The sequence below is a fragment of the Rhamphochromis longiceps genome, linkage group LG7 (assembly GCF_057381845.1).
Source record: "Rhamphochromis longiceps isolate RC_006_pf linkage group LG7, R_longiceps_female_GT1.1, whole genome shotgun sequence".
Lineage (NCBI taxonomy): Eukaryota > Metazoa > Chordata > Actinopteri > Cichliformes > Cichlidae > Rhamphochromis > Rhamphochromis longiceps.
In genome coordinates, this window is record NC_140563.1 from 52,035 (window position 1) to 68,923 (window position 16,889).

Here is a 16,889-nt window from a genome sequence, read left to right on the forward strand (position 1 = left end):
ATATGACAGGGGTCTCAAACTCCAGTCCTCAAGGGTCAAAGTGTCATGCAACTTTTCCATGCCCTCGAGGACTGGAGTTTGAGACCCCTGCCGTATGGTGTTCATGCTGTTTTCTACCACACAGTTACAGCATGTCTGATTGCCTGTTCAGCATATGCAAAAATATATGAGTTTAAGCATGTGATAACTAAGGCCTTCCATTATGGTGTTTGTCATCACGTCACAGACATCTGGATGATCATTTGGAATAAACAAAAAAACTAAAAACTTGTTACTTCATCTTTTATCTTTATTATTATTATTGTTCTTATTTTACACTTTTCATTGTTAGGCATTAGGTTTATTTGTAGTAGTCCTTTCCAACGTCTTTCCCTCTTCCATGTTACTGTGGCAGCTTGTCAGCATCCATTTGGGTTTGGAAGTGGAACAGAAAGTAAAGAAATCCAAAGTGCCATTAAAACCAGGAGAGGTTCTTATATTTCAGAAGAAGGGATTAATTCAAAAGAAATGACCTCAATGCCATATTTTATTTAGGAACCCGAGAGAGCACTTTGCAAAATAACACATTCTTATAATTTCACCCTCAGATGAGCCAAGCTACGACTGTCAGGGAAGGTGATGTAGGTACAGAGCATATGAGAGTGGTTAAGTTAATGTCTCTTGTCTAGATGAAGGCACAAGAGGGATCAATGGCAAGGCGTAGAGATTCAGTATCTTCAGTCTTCAGTGGACACTCCATTTCTGGCACAAAACACCTGTAAAAGATGGTCGATTTAGGAGGTGACCCGACAACTTCAGCCTGTCAAACATAGTAATGGAGCAGTATGTTTTAAAAAAAAAAATCTAATTAAGCATGCACTCAGTACCCTAAGAATTATTATGGTAGTTAAACACAGTGATAGTTGTATCACTTCAAACAGAGGTGACCCAGTAATGCTGCACTAATGAATTAGACTAACTATTCACTTTAGCTAAAGTTATTAAGTTAGCTAAAGAGTTGGGATGCTGTGTAAGACATAAATAAAGCTAAATGTTTCCCTACTGTAGGGGTCTCTGCAAGCATACAGAGGGGGTACTCTGAGAGGGTACAAGATGACAACTCTGGAATTCTACTAGAAACAGTCGATCATATTTGTTGTCAAAGCTGAATTCAGGGCAAACTACGCTAAATTAGCGTTTTTAGCTAACAGCTACAATAAGCATAACAGTTACTGTACGGCTATCATTTGTTAACATGACGCTTGTTCTTATACATGTAATACATTTATTACCAACCTGAGAGTTTATCCGCTGGTCATTCGACATGACGAATGACTTCTGAAGTCTTAATTCAGCTCAAGACACTGTAGATTCCCGTCAGTAACACTTTCGGTCCGCTAGTAAAACGTAGTTCTATTAATCTGCGCTTGAACCGGAACCGGATGTAAGTTCCAAAAAACTGAATTTTGGAACTGAAATTGAATTGTAGACCTGAAACTGAAATTATTCGAGAGCTGAATTTTTAAAGGATAAAATGCAGTTTCAAAGCAATACAATTCATTTTCAAAATATAAAATTCAATTTCAATTTAGTGATGATCACTTTCAAATCATAAATTCAATTTCAAATTAGACTAATTCAAATTCAGTTTTCAAAAGCATTTATTCAAGTTACAATTCAGATTCAATCTGAGCAATTCAAATTCAAATTGAACTTATTCAAATTCAGTTTCTGATGGCACAGATTTCTGCCCATACAGCCCGGTCAAGGTTTTCCACTTGACCAGGCTTCCAGACAGCAGCAAACAAGTTTTTCGGAGAGGATCTTGGCCAATGCACAGCTACTAACTTGCTTTGATTTCAGCATAACAATCTACTGCCAAACAACATTATGTCTGGAATGTGCTGATGATTCTGCCAGCTCTCACTCACCCATTTCCTCCTTCGTTTCTTTTAACACTCCCCCCGTTCCCACATACCCCTCCATTCCCATCCTCTTTCTCCATACTCTTCTCCCATTTGCATTACATCCATTATCCTTGTCTCACAACTTCCTTCCTCCCTTTCTCTTAAACTCTATTTTCTGCCTCTCCTCTTCAAACTATCTCTTCCTTCCACATTTCTTTTTGGCGTCTTCCCTCCACCCTTTTCTCTTTCTCACTTTGCTAAAGGAAAAAAAAAAACTGTGCATGTTGTTATGTCCGGCCAAGAAATTCAAATTCCTCTAGCATACCAGCACAGCTTAACATTCTCATGGGTTTGGATTGCTCCACTTCCTCTTGTCTTCCTTCCCCAGCCCCTCTCCCACATTCTCCTTGGTGCTCTCTGTAGTTCCATTCCTTTTTATTTGCTTGCTCTATTCCTCTAATTAATATAAAGAAATGGGCTTAATGAGTGCCTCCAGTGCATTCACAATTGGTAGATTGTTTTTTTCCTAGCTAAATGATGAAAAAAGGGACATCCTCATAATTGACCGAATTCAGACATTTGACATCCCACTGTCTTTTATTGTGTCCTTATAAAAATGTCATACCCTCTTTATATTTCTCCAGTACTCTGTATTTTCTCTTGAGTTCTGTTTCTACAGTAACTGACCCAAAAAAGCAGCGATACTCTTTTGTGTTTTTTGTTTAGAGAAGAAGTGCGCATGTGATGTATATGTGTCCAAAGTAAGCTGTTATATTTAAATGCACATGTGATACCCTAAATGTGAGAAGTTGTTTCTGGTGTGCATGCAATGATGGTGTACTTCATGTATTTACAAAGAAAATGTGTTGCACTCTGTCCGGTTACAGTAGAAGGCTTATAGCCACTGTTTACGGGAGGACAGCAGGATTATATTTACAAAGGTCTGCTGTTTCTCTTACTATTCTTGCTGTCTGAGTGTCTCTCAGCCTACTGTTTGCTCCTGCTGCAGCTTGCCTACTGGGACAACACACTTGCATAACCAATCCTTCTCTGTAATCCCAGCCTGCGCAGCAGCTCCTCCCACCCCCACCTCACATTACTATTTAGCTCCCCCTCCTACCCCTCATCCCTCCTGATGGTAGATGGCTGTGTGTGTGTGTGTGTGTGTGTGTGAGGGGGGGGGGGGGGCGTGGTGATGGCTTCCCTTATGTCCAGATTGCTATGAAAGAAACAACACGACCTCTAAATCTTAATCCCAGCCAGTTACATGTGTCCAGCATCAAGACTGACCTCAATCTTCGCTATACCTGTCCAAAGTCTCTTTTTAAAACCCTTTGCTATTTTTTTCATTAAAACTGCTGATTTAAATGTCCAATTTCTAAGGATTATCTGTGGGACTTGTTGGTTTAAGCATATGTGCAGTTTCCTTCACTTACATTATAGCGGAGAGGCAAGAGATCAAATCCAGTACAGATACAAGATGCAGGCGAATAGTATAATGAAGTGAAACTAAGGTGAGAACCTGCTAGACGAGCCTTGATTTTAAGGCGATAGTACAAGTGTGAGCATGCGTTAATATTCTTTGTAAACGGTGAGAATATTTTCATAATGTGAAACAGCTTCAAAGGATATGCAGTAAATTGTGTGGGATGCAATCATATATGCGTATATTTATTTTCGCATTATTGTTATTATTATAAAATTGAACCATTTCGAGCAACCTGCAATTCGTGCAAGGCGCGCTCCCGTGGCAAACTTAACTGTGCGCGCTCTGAGCGGCTGGTACTTAACGCCTGCCGTCTCGTCTCTGTTCCAGGAGCTGAGCCAATGTGTACATCGAGCAAACGACGACAGAGAGGGATCCTGTGTCTGTCCCGGTGCCACACATTCACCTGTTTCTCCGTGGTGAACTGAAGGATAATTCTTTCGAGGTAAGCGGGTGTGCCGCAGACAGTGAAACATCAGATTTTCGAGTGGAGTGTGTGTCGGTGAAAACAACAGCCCCGTTGACTAGCAGAGCAGACGCTAGCTTCCTTCGTTAGCGCAGTGCTAATAATACTGGCGGTTAGCTAGCCTACTGTCCGGCTTGTTTGCTGATCTTTTAAACGCCTCTTGCCTGCAGTGGTTAACGGGTTGACACGCGTAGCGACTAAACGTTGTTGTTAACGTTTACTAACTGGTGTGAGTGGGGGGAAATGGAAGGGTACCGTTTCTTAGCATGTTCACACACCAGCTAAGCTAACAAACTCACCGACTCAGCTAGCTAGTAAGCTGTGGGATACTGCTTTACGGCAAGACGAGGCCTTGTGTGCCTGCAGTGGAAACTGTTTGCTAGGATACGCCGTTGTCTGCCTTGCAAAGGCAAGGCCATTTTGCTTTCAAAGTAGGTTAGACCAGGTCAACAGAAACTCGTCGTGGCATTGTTTTGTGTAGCACTGTTGCTGGCATAACGGCTGTAGAGGAAGTGATGACTAATGTTTACTCCAAGTAAAGGTTACAGTCGGAGTCGGCGTGTTTGACTTGTCTATTATAAGACTAATGTCAGCTCCTGGTCGTTATTGATTATTAAAGGGCTCTAATCGCCATCGTTACATGTTCACTGCAGTTTGCATTGCATGAGCAGTAGTTGAGCGATCACGTAGTCGTTTACGTGGACACCTGTAGATGAGTTATGAATTAGGGCTGTGGACAGATGCACAGTGGTATCACAATATGACCTTTCGCTGAAGTTGGCTTAAAAAAGCAACCTCCATATTGATCACAGTTGTTGCCCTACTTTACAAAACCTCTGCTCAGGCTGGATGGATCTAAGCCGAGGTCAATCAAATAATAAAGCCATACCACTGTTTATGTAGCACTTTGCATACAGACGTGCAGCCCATAGCTCCTCACAGAGTAAGACCAAATAAAACGTAAATAAATGTACAAATTAAATGAACCTAGACAAAGGGATGCACTAGTTGTAAAACTCTGGGATTGTATTACCAAAAAACCCCCCCAATGTGACTGTTTAATTCTTTCAGCTTTTGACAAATTAAATACTCTCTAAACAGGCCTCCAACCTCCGAAGTGCTGGACTTGTGTGTCATGCTTGAAACAGTATTTGAGATTTTACAGTAAGATTACACGGCAGATGTCGGTCTGGTCAGGTGTAGCGTCTCATTATCTTGAGATGCAAATTATTGGAAGTACATGATCTGCCCTACAGTTGGAAAAATATGGTCTTTTCAGCATGTTATAAACATGAGAGATACAGGGTATTGATTGGGAGGTGGGAGTCTGTTACACTGTAATTGGGAATTGCAATACAGGTTTTAATAATTGCAACTTGTATTTAAATATCTTCTGTCAGGATGTGGTTGATTTCAGTTCACTATAATTAATCTCCCCTCTCCTTGAAAACCAGTTATTGGGCTGCACTTAGATGCTAGATACAAGTTCTGCATTGTACCTTAAAAACACTTCTTTACACACTGAAATTTTTCTCATTTTGCTGCAGACCACAAAATCAGAGAACCTTTTTCTTTCAGAGACCTTACACACCCATATGTATGCACTGCGCTGTTTTAACTGGTTGATAAAGTTTGTCCAGCTATAACATGTCTTTAGTCCATCTAACTGCATTTGGCAGGGAAAAGAAACACAGCATGTACACGTGTATGTATGATCCTTCTTGGTTTCTGCTGACTGCCACAGTTAAGTGTTGGTTGTCTGTAATGCAGCAGTAGAGATGAACTTGTTTTGACCCAAGGGTTTTCCATAGCTTTCAGAGAGGCTTAGTCACTTGGTATTGTAGCCCCCAGGGTGGTTTTCATATGTGGATGAAAGCTGACAGATGCCAGGATCAAAGGATTTATGTCATTGATAGGAAAGACTCATCCTTGTGAAATCCCAAAGCTCATTAAAATGCAAGAAAATAAAAGCTTGCTTTTTCATCTTTCATTTTACAGACTGTATTTAAGAGGTTCCATCTGGAATGGGTTTGTTTATTCTGACCAATGTAAAATGTTGTTAAATATTTCTTTTATCAAATCTCTAATGCAGTATTTGCTCTCAGTGGAATAGCACTTGGAGTTAAAGGCAGGAAATGTCTGAACCATTTGACCACTATGCAGCAACCAGCCATTGTTAAAACGGTGACAGAAGTGGATGTCCGGCCAATCCCTCCCGCCTCGCATGCACACACGCTTGTTGAGGAAAAGGACTACAAACTCTATGGGATTATTTTTTTTTGATGACCAAAGAAACAACCTGCAGCCTATTGTCTTAGCTTACCCAGCGAGGGTTCTGCTTGTTGGCTCAGAAATTTCTCAGATGCTGGTGCTTTGTTTTATTGTACTCATCTTAGACACGGCAGTGCCAGGTTTCCACCACAATACGTTGGGTAATCAAACATGAAGATGATTGTCGTTGTGTGCAACCCTCAGCTTCAGCTCAACATAAGAAATGATTACCTTTTTAATTCTGCCAGTTGTCTTTTGTATTTGACTTCTGAACTGAGGATAACGTAACCACGTATGTGTGCTCACGGGCAATGTTGAACGGGCACATACTGCTTGTTCTGATGGTTAAACCTGTCTTCACTGCGAATTCTACTTTCCCACAGACTTTCCTCGGGTAACACTCCCAGGTATGTTTGCCAGCACGTTCCTGCACTCAGTATACTTGAAAGGTCAATTGCTGCTGACTGCCTTACCTCAGTACTTTTACTTGCAGTGTTTCCCAAATAACATAAGTGTGTGCAGACCTCATTTTGCTTTCATGCTGTTGTCAGCTGTATTATGTTATGATGCTTCCTGTGCTTGGGAAGACTGACCCTGGTTCCCCATGGTGTCGTCTTTTTGGGAAACACTGTGCTTGAACCTCAAACGGTGGTGTGCATTTGATGTGCCTCTTCTCTTTCCAGCAGTAGACCCTTTTTGCTGTTAGTTCTTGGCCAGTTGGTTTAATTAGCATCACATTCCACCCTTTTTCTTGAAAGCTTAGCTGACTCGTCTTGTATTTGAAATTCAAAATTCATTTGGTCCATCAGAGCTGCCTGTCTACTTCTGTTGCTGCTCCTGCTGTCACCTGACTACCTGTGTGCTTGTGCATGCATGCATAGTGTCATATGACTTAGGGCTGGGCGATATTGCCTAAAATTCGTTTGTTCTATTTTGAAACTTAAAGCGTTTAAGTTTCAAAATAGAACAAACGAAACAGACTACTAAATTGTCAATTCCACTTAGAAACAAAATATTAATTCTAAAAATAAATCTTAGTTTGTTTTACAGAAGAACAGACAAAACTGACTAACTTTTGTCAATATCAAATAAACTGAGAACTAAAAGGAAATTCTCAATCTCTCCTTGTTGTATAGCTGAGCTTTTCAAACAGTTTTAACAGTTACTTTAGTCTGACAAAAGCCGAATGACGAATTAGCGCTTCCAGTCAGAGACTGAGGCTACGTCCACGCGTACACGGGTATTTTTGAAATTGGAGATTTTCAGTTTTCGTTTTAAAAAATAATCCCGTCCACACATAAAGGCAGAAATGAAGGAAAACGCTGCTATGAACATGCCAAAGCAGCAGGGGGCGCTAGGTTCCTAACCGTGCCGAAATGTTGGCCAATCAGAAGTCTAGAAGCCTCGGTGGGAAAAAGTAAACAAAGCTGGGGCATAGAAGCAGAACAGAGTCGTATGTGTGGAGGGACAGTAACTGTGTGTATATGTAAGCATTTAAACACTGCAGAGAGTAGAATTAACAGTAACAGTATTGTAGAAATTCATTTCACCGAAACAATAACGTGGCGCACAGTAGGGCTGAACGATATATCGCATTTGCGATAATATCGCGACATGATCAAGTGCAATTTTCTAACCGCAAAGGCTGCGATTATACTCTGGACATGTCCAAATTCATGGGCTGCATCCTCCTGAGGCCGCATTTGTAGACCGATTACGTCACAGCGACGCGCCGAAGGCTGTCCAAATTACTACCATATCCCAGAATTCATAGCGCGGCCCAGCCAAACTCCAGTTTCCAGCAATGGCGGCCGCTACTAAGTTTTAAAATTACTCATACTAATCTTTCAGGGTCACAAAATAAACTTTTAACATATTTTCAGGCAAGAAAGTAGTTGTGTAAACATCAAATATCTGCTCGGTTTATCAAGATATCCCATATTTGCAAAAGTGCTTCGACGTTTTCAGAGGCGTCTGCTACCCACCAGCTCGACAGCTAGCCGGGAGCTCGAGGGTTACTGATGCGGCCGAGAACGGCACAACTCCCGGCACATCATTTTCAGATCACCGCGGAGTTTCGCTGCTCGGGTTAAACGTAATATATAAGTCACTTAGACAACCTAAAAATGTTATTGTTGGGCTTTTTTCAGTGTTTTGTTTGTTCGTGAGTAAATCGGTTTGGCTGAGATTAAAGTTATTAGATTAGATAAAATAAAACTTTATTAATCCCCCGGGTGGGTTCCTCCTTGGTTTTCACACAGCTGACTAAACGTCAAACAGAAAACTTATTAAACAGAAGTATGAGACAGTCGAGAATTTACACCAGTGTCTGGTTATATTTTAGATAGCAAGAAGCAGACGGCCGAGTTTATTAAACTCCACCAAGACAGCGGTGACGCTAATCAGAACTAGACCGTCCAATTTCACGCCTTTAAATTTTAAAGGCGTGTTTGTGTGTGTGTTTATACAATTGCTATTATGTTTGCACTTTATGTGTAATGTTACTGACTGCAGAGATCAGTAAGATGTGTGTATTTTTTATTTATTAGTTTTATTTATTTAATATTATTTTTTAATTGAATGACTGTCTAGTAGTTCACAGATGTCGAAAAACTGAGTGTGGTAAAGCCACTGATTTTTTTTTTTTTTTTTTTTATGTATATTTCTGCAATCTGCACATTGTACTGACTTTCATTTTAATGTTTACACCAGGGTTCCTTGTCAGCACTTTATGCTCAGATGTTTGTAAGCTAAAAATAAACTATTGTGTATGTTCAAATATACTGTTGTGATTGAAGAAGTTAAATAAAAATGTCAGTCATCAATTCATGCATCACCTCATGTCATCATAACAGAGGTCTGTCTTCCAGGAAAGAACAGTTTAAAATTAATGTAATATAGTATTGGCCATACTATATGATGTATTGCTTGTCTTTGTTTAATAATACAGAAGACAAAGACCTTAAAAAATAATCGCATATCGCATCGCAATCGCAATATTGGGGCAAAAAATCGCAATTAGATTATTTTCCATAATCGTTCAGCCCTAGCGCACAGTGTGACGCATGCACCAGTTTATTGTATTTCCAGACTTGCTTTCGGCACAATTTACAGTGCACGCTACTCTGTTTTTTGACTTGAAATAGCCGAAATACCTTCACACTACGGAACTTCTATGGCTCTTCCGTTCGACAATCTCTCCGGCATTGGAACCATCATCTGTTTTCTCTTCGGTCACGCTCGGTTGATTTTTCTAGTCGGCACACTCATTTCCTCCATTACGCGCTGGCTGCTTCCCAAACAAACACACGTGCGGCTTGGCACTTGTGCTGTACGTAACAAGTCACGCGACGTGACGCTGTGGCTGTGATTGGTTCGGCTCTGCGCTACTTAATTTGGATTGGCTGACCTTTTTTTTTTTTTTTTTTTTTTTTTTTTTTTTTTTTTTTTTTGAGGACAAGAGCGGCGAGGTCTATCGCGATAGCTTAATTTCTCTATCGAGTAAAAGTTATATCGCGATACATATCGTTATCGTTCTATCGCCCAGCTCTACTCAAAGGTAATTAATTAGTAGTGGAAATAATTTCTGGTTCACATTACAGAAATGTAGCAGTGACAATAATATTGTATGTTGTAATCGCACTGGTCAATTAGTGATACAAAACAACTGTTTTATCCTGTGAATAAAAGTATGTTTTTGTCAATGTACCATGGTAATAACAGAAGCGAAACACAATATTGTGTCGGGACAATTCACTATTTATGCACAATAAACACAGGAGCGACAATTTCTGTTCAGCGCCAGACTTGCTTGTAACCTATATCACCAATTATGTTATGAAAAATGACATTAACTACTACAAAACACTGACCTTTGTGGAAATGCTTTGGAGCAGACTAACCTGTGAGCTGGAGTGTTCTAGGACGTTATATTTGGTCTTTGAATAGCTGCAATCCAGGCCATCCGTCGCCTCTTTGTTACTTCGGAAACATGGCTCGAAAAATTTCTCTTCAACGACGTAATCCGATAACAACCGATCTCTTTACTCCTCGGCTTCCCGTGGCTGTCATGCGACCGGCTATTGCAGTTAATAATACAACAGCTTCTTGCCATTTTTTTTGTGTTTTCTTTTTATCGCTGTGTAACTGATTTCAATTGAAAGCCTGCGTGCGCTAGTACCTCTTGCCACGAGTTCCCAGAATCCTTTGCGGTTTTACCCCTGAATGACGTCACATTTTCAATCTCTATATACTGCAACAACATGGGAATAGAACAGCTGCGAGAGAATTCAACATTAATGAATCAATGTTACGGAAGTGGAGGAAGTGCAGTTTTTGGCTTTCCCCATATTTCAAAAGTGCTTCATCTCTTTGCTATGACTGTCGCCCGCCAGAATTTGCAGATATCTTATCTTATCTTATGATAATGGTTTTAGCCGGTGCGATGCTTTCGACCAAAACAGGCAGGCGGAGCTTGATGACATCATCAACATGTGCTATCGCGATAGAGCGATATAGTCAAAATCTCTATCGTTGGCCAAATTTATATCGTTTATATCGCCCACCTCTAATATGACACGAGACGAGAAATGTATTTTTAAGAAATATTATCTTTGACAGTCTTACAGCAAGGGTGAACTTGAGATGTATACCAAGTTGTCCTTTTGTTGACTAATTACATGTGAAATTTGACAATAACAGATTTATTTTTATTTTTTTTAAATATAAATGTTGATGTGTGTGAAGACAAGTCTGTGACTGAACTTTTTAGGAGATCTTTGCATCTTCTACTGTGCTGGCACAACTTTAGCAGCTGGCGTTGAAAAAATTATAAGCATGACAGCTGTTTTTGTCCAACCTAATACTGGCGGTGTGTGAATGTGAGAAAGAGAGCAGTGAGTCATCGGCTCACTAACAGTGAGGTAATTCTAGATCTGCTACTAATGCCAAAGGGAGTCCCTGCTTGTTTTATCTCTGTGTGTATTTCTATATTAGGTGCTAACACACAAGATAGGGTCTGTGTCTGTCTGTGTGGTTGGTTTTGCCTCCACCTTGATATCCCTGTTCTGTGTGGCTTCTCCATGGTAACAAGCTGCTAGGCTGCATTGTTCCCAAGTTGTTTTTCCTGCTATGGGAAAGAGCCAACTGTTGACTGGGTCTGGATTTTGAAATCAGTCCATTCCATTTCTGTAGCACTATGAAATCAAACTGTAGTTGGTGGATGATGATGATATTATTATTATTATTATTATTATTATTATTATTAATGGTTACAGTTTTATGCATATATGCAACCTGTTGCCTTGATTGAATGAGAATTGAGCCTGCTTTAAAGTTCTAGCATAGGAGCTGTAGGATCATGCATGGTGCCTCAGTAAATGCATAGATACACCTGCATGTTTATTTGTGGTGCTTCTACTTCAGGTTGTGGTTGTTTTTTTTTTTTTTTTTAAACATTGTGTCCTTTTAATATGTATATTAAGACTGGCCCTGTCTTTGAAGTAGGTGGCACTTAATTTGCAGATGAAGATCGAAATAACATGCCAAAGGTCGTCTCTTTAGTGAGCATTCACAGACTGAAGTGGAAGTGCCTTGCTGTGTAGTTTGTTTTTGAAGTGAAAGTGTGGTTGCAACATGATATTCTTTCTCCTTCAAAATGCCAAACGCACATTTGGTCCGGATGTGCACTTTGAACAACGATTGACCCTTTGTATTGAAGTATAATGCATCGTAATGAAGAGGGTCTTCTTAATGTTACTGTGTAATTACCGTATTTCCCGGACTACAAAGCGCACCTGAATATTAGCCGCACAAGCTAAAATCAGGGGAAAATCCTGTTTTGTACATACATTAGCCGCACCTGACTAAAAGCCGCAGGTGTTTCAATGTTGACTTATCATATGTAAGAGAATATGCACAAAGGGAATTGTCAGGAAAGAGATGGCTGTTTGGAGACGTCACTTTTATTAATATTTTGAAAAACAAGTTACGGGTACATATTTGCATAACTTTTTAGGTATATGTACAAGTAGCGGTAATTACAAGTACGAAACATGTACTGTGCTTCATAAATGAGTAACAAATGTAGTACATAACAATAACCTACAACACACCAGAAAAATAGATTCAGACTACCTTTTAGGCTCAGGTGCAGTGACACGGCTTTAACAAGAAGAAAAGTCAGTCATTCACCACCATCTTCCTGCGCACTAAAACCACCAAAGTCCTCTTCTCCAGTGTCGGATACGAACAGGCTCAGGATGGCTTCGTCATCCACTCTCAGCTTCTCTCCTTCGTTGTCACTTACAAAACCAAAGAAATCCTCGTTGTCAGTGTTAGAGTCAAACACCCTCAGAAGGGCCGTGGCGGTGTCCTCCTCTCCATCATGCAGCAGTCCAGCCCTTCGAAATCCGTTGGTGATCATGGATGTTTTCACACTTTTCCACGCTGTCAGAATCCACCGGTGGAGTTGAGCATAACTTGCTTTTCGCAAGTTTATCGCCGCTCGTCATCCACGACTCCCGCTGAACGCGTAGCGTTAATTTGAAGTTTGTTTTTCGCGCTACTTGTATGGCACTGTTGCCTGGCGGATGAAAACGTGACCAACATACCACTCTTGAACCCAGATACTGTGTGTCTGATCACATGCCCTTCCGCCAGGCAACGTAGTGCCGTACAACAGCGGAACAAACAAAACAAATCGTCTTACGATATGACAAAAATCATGGACAATCCATAGAAAAGTCGCACCTGACTAAAAGCCGCAGGGTTCAAAGCTTGTGCAAAAAGTAGCGGCTTATAGCCCGACAATTACGGTAATCTCAATTTGTATTTGGTGGCATTTTTCTGTTTTCTTTTGGTCTGCCAATGTTTTACCTCTGAGAATTTTACATTCAGTAGAGACAATACAATGTTTGTAAACAGAAGTGGAAAGGGTCTTGCAAATCTTTAAATATGTTTTTTATGAAATCAGAGCCGAGGAATGCACAGTGACAGCCTGCTGTTAGTTCACCTATGCAAGAGAGCATCTTAGAACAATTGCACACACAATCAACTAAGTTATGTGAACATTGTTTAAAGGCTAAAAGGAACCATTAGCCAACTGCCTGCTTTGCTCTGTGCGTGTTCATCAGTGCAATCATTTTTGTCTGAATTTTTTTTTTTTTTTTTTTTTTTGGACACAAACTCCAGTTTTAGACTGTTTTGTAGGTAGAATGGATGCTGGTGCAGTTTGCTACTCAGATGTGTAAAGGTTTTAAAACTGGGACTGAATGTCCACAAACGGTCCCCCCAGGTTCTTTCAGTGTCATGATCTCACAGATTTTGCACTTGTCATAGATGAAAGTAGTGTATGCAGAAATGGGTTTTTAAAGTTATAAGTTGAAGTAGTAGCCATGTTAACCCTGTACACACAATCACACTCCCCAAGCATACCTAGACCCAAGCAGGTCTAGGTACCCTTGCCCCTGGAGGGGGAAACTGCACCCAGACCCAGGTAGTGTTACCCTTTCCCCTGGGGTGGAGAGAAGCAGACCGCCCCGACTCGGCGGCAGCAGCAAGGAGGCCCCACATTCCAGACCCCAATCGGACGGCCAACTCTTCCTCCCAGACCCCCGCTCCAGCAGGCAACAGAGAACGGGGGTGTGTGAAGACTCCAAACCTCCCTCCGCCCGCTCATATGTAGTGTTGATGCATGTGTGTTCTAAGGTGCATTTAAAACCCAAGAGGGCATGGCGCTACCTCACAATACATTGCTATCTACTAGACAGACATCCTTTTGATAGTTTGCGATGTCGAAAAATGTGTATTAGTGATTAATATTGTTCCCCAAGACCCAGATGGAAGTAAGACTAATATTAATGCAACTTGTAGGACATATTCAAATATCTTGTAAACAATTTCAGAGACCTAAAATTCAAATAAGTGCATTTTTAAAGGACCTACAGGCATTTTCCTTTCTATTCACCACCCCTCTCTATGATGATCAGTGTAGTGTACCTATTGTTGAGTATGTCACTGAACTGATCACACTTGAGTGTTAATTTTCTCGTCTGCCCCCCCCCCCCCCCAAAAAAAAAATCACCCTTTTTTTTTTGACTATACTGACTAAACCACGAGCGAGACATGGGGCATGCTACCGTACTGCCTCTGCTGTAATCTTTTCTCAGTGGTTACGCCACATCTGTTCGCATTATTGCCAGACAATATAAACCGAATACAGTCAGAAACTTGGCAGCAGTAGAAGAAATACAGGCGCAAAGAGAGACCGCTGTAACACGCATGCACAATGTGGGCTGTAAAACAGAGCTAGTGACAGTAGCCAATGCCCAAATTGTGTTATTAAAAGGGGCAAGGGCAATATATACAACAATGAGCCATCTGGACCAGGCAGCAGTTCATCACTGGCGACCCAAACATGTAATCCCCTACATCCACAGGGGCTACAGAGGAGAGGATGGAAAGAGAAACTATTTACACCTTAAACATCCTTCAGTAGTGCAGATTTTTGCATTTTGTCATGCCAATAGCATATCAATGAACTGAAACAAGATCAGTGAGTTGGAGATGTGAAAGGCATGCCTTGGTGAGGGGTTGTAAGACAGGATAGAGTAAAGCACAAGCCCACATTTCCACATGAAATGACGCTGTCCTTTCCTTTTACAGTCCGATTTGTTTTACTACCATGCAAGTAACTTAAAAATCAAGTGAATTGGCACGACCTGTCAAAGATGTGCCCTTAAATTCTATCTGCCATTGTCACACAGAGTATAGAAGAAAGGGCTTAGTGTCCACATACAGGCTGGGAAAGGGACGGCATGAGGTAGGTGTGACTGTGAAACCAGAAGCATGTGGTTCAGACTTGTCACAAATTGTTACAGTGAGCGTACCCTGGATAATCCTCTTTTGTGAAACTTAAGTGACCATACTCAAAATGGACTTTTGAGAGGCTGAGCACAGAGATTGATCAGGAAAGTCTTTACTGAGGGCACGTGCAAGGGCTGTTTTCTCAGACTTGTACTGGACGTTTCTTTTCAATTACAGTTATTGCTCCGTTGGTGGACATATAAAAAGAACGCAGGTTTAAGGAAGTTGTGCATCTGCTTCACTTTTCAGACACAGAAGCATCATCCATCACATATACTGTCTTCTTGTAAGCAGAGTTCGTTTTATAAAAAGGTATTAAAGTTTGAATCTCTTCATAACCCGAATATCATTTGTGATTTATTTTGCAGTTCAAAAATAGACGTGCACTTTTGGCAGTACTTGCAGGCACAGCACACACTATACAGCAGTCGTTCTACGTCATTGCTGGCATTATCCGGTTGTTCAGTGATGACGCGACGAATCCTACTTCCGGGTCTAAAGTAGTCTGCGTTTAATATGGCTTTTGTGTTGTTAACATGTTTAATGTTATGTATTTTCTTCTATTTGATCTCAAAAAGCTCCTAAAACAGTCAGTGATCACTGTTGACCTCCCTCGGCTTTTATTACCGCTAATCATTTATTTAAGCTCAGTTTTTAAAACCTTACGATGTAACTACAGCCCAGCCCATGCAGCAGTATATGAATGACTAACCTCGTATTGTGGATGGATTATCTCAGTTGTTCTCCTGGCTGAAGTTTGGTCCTTTTACAGCATCCTGCCATGCGATTACATTTGTTCCTGACCACCGAGAACACTCACATTAACTTTTATCGAGTGGAAAAAAAGTTAGCTTGTTTATATTATGCTAACATAGCTGTGTCGCTAGCGGTCACGTAGCACATCATTATATACCAGCTAGCCCAACTTCAGTAACCCTACAAACGTCACTGCTGTTTAGTTTTCTGTCTTCATTTATGCTGGAAGTGATAGCAGAGCTGTACGTTTTAATTTGTTTCCAAAACCCCACAGTCAGGACATGCTATATTGTATTTAGATAGAAGCTAGCGAGCTAACTCCCTGCTAACTTCTAACTCCGTTAAATGTCATAAATTCCGTTTTCATGGATGCCTGGATGTTAAACTCAATTGTTACACCTGGGAGAGCAGAACGCTGATCATTTTATTAAAGATGAAAGACTTTAGACAGTTTTTCAACTCTCAGTAATCCCATAGTGATCGTTTGATATATGGACCTGCAGCGGAGTTTAGACCCAGACACGGCTAGTGACGTCAGACTGAACAACCGGATTGTCGGCCACGATGGTGGCCAGAAGCAGAGTCCGTGAGTCATCGTGTTTGGGGGCAGTTACATCTGTGTTTAGATCTGTCCATATGGGATCAGATCACCAAGACGCACTCGAGTGCTGCATGTGAACCGGGTCTGTGTTTCCCTGTGCACTAAGCTAGCTATCACTTTCTCTCCTGCTGACAGATTGCAGCTCACAGTAATATTTAGGTTTTTTTGTTTTTTTTGTTTTTTAAATCTTGCTTCCCTTCTTAGTTGGCTCAGTTATACACATGTGTTTTTTTTTTTTTTTGTTTTTGTTTTTTTTAAAGAGAATATGGTCCTGTTTGTAGGAGGAGAAAATTGACTAACAGACCTGGATTTAAAAAAAGTTTCTTGTTTGACTTGTTTAAGCTACAGAGACCATCATTTTGTTTGAATCTGCTGATTTAGTGTTTGAGTGCTTAATGCTATGCACAGACCTGCTGCACTGTGGAAAGCAATGTGAGGGTGAAAGTCGATAGAACAGAATGAAGAGAAAAGGCAGTGAGAAAGTGAGGTATGGTGTCAGTGAGGGCAGCTGGTGGTACAGCCTGCAGCCAGATGAGGCTGAAATCTGAGACTTGCTTA

General features: G+C 40.8%; 1 protein-coding gene across 1 annotated transcript in view; it reads left to right on the forward strand.

The window, feature by feature from the left end:
- The first annotated feature begins 3,667 nt into the window (after positions 1 to 3,667).
- Positions 3,668 to 16,889, forward strand: part of siah1 (siah E3 ubiquitin protein ligase 1) — a 40,336-nt gene continuing 27,114 nt past the window's right edge. Inside the window, exon 1 of the mRNA XM_085411509.1 lies at positions 3,668 to 3,817. The gene's annotated coding sequence lies outside the window, so the exon portion shown is untranslated. The remainder of the gene's footprint in view (positions 3,818 to 16,889) is intronic.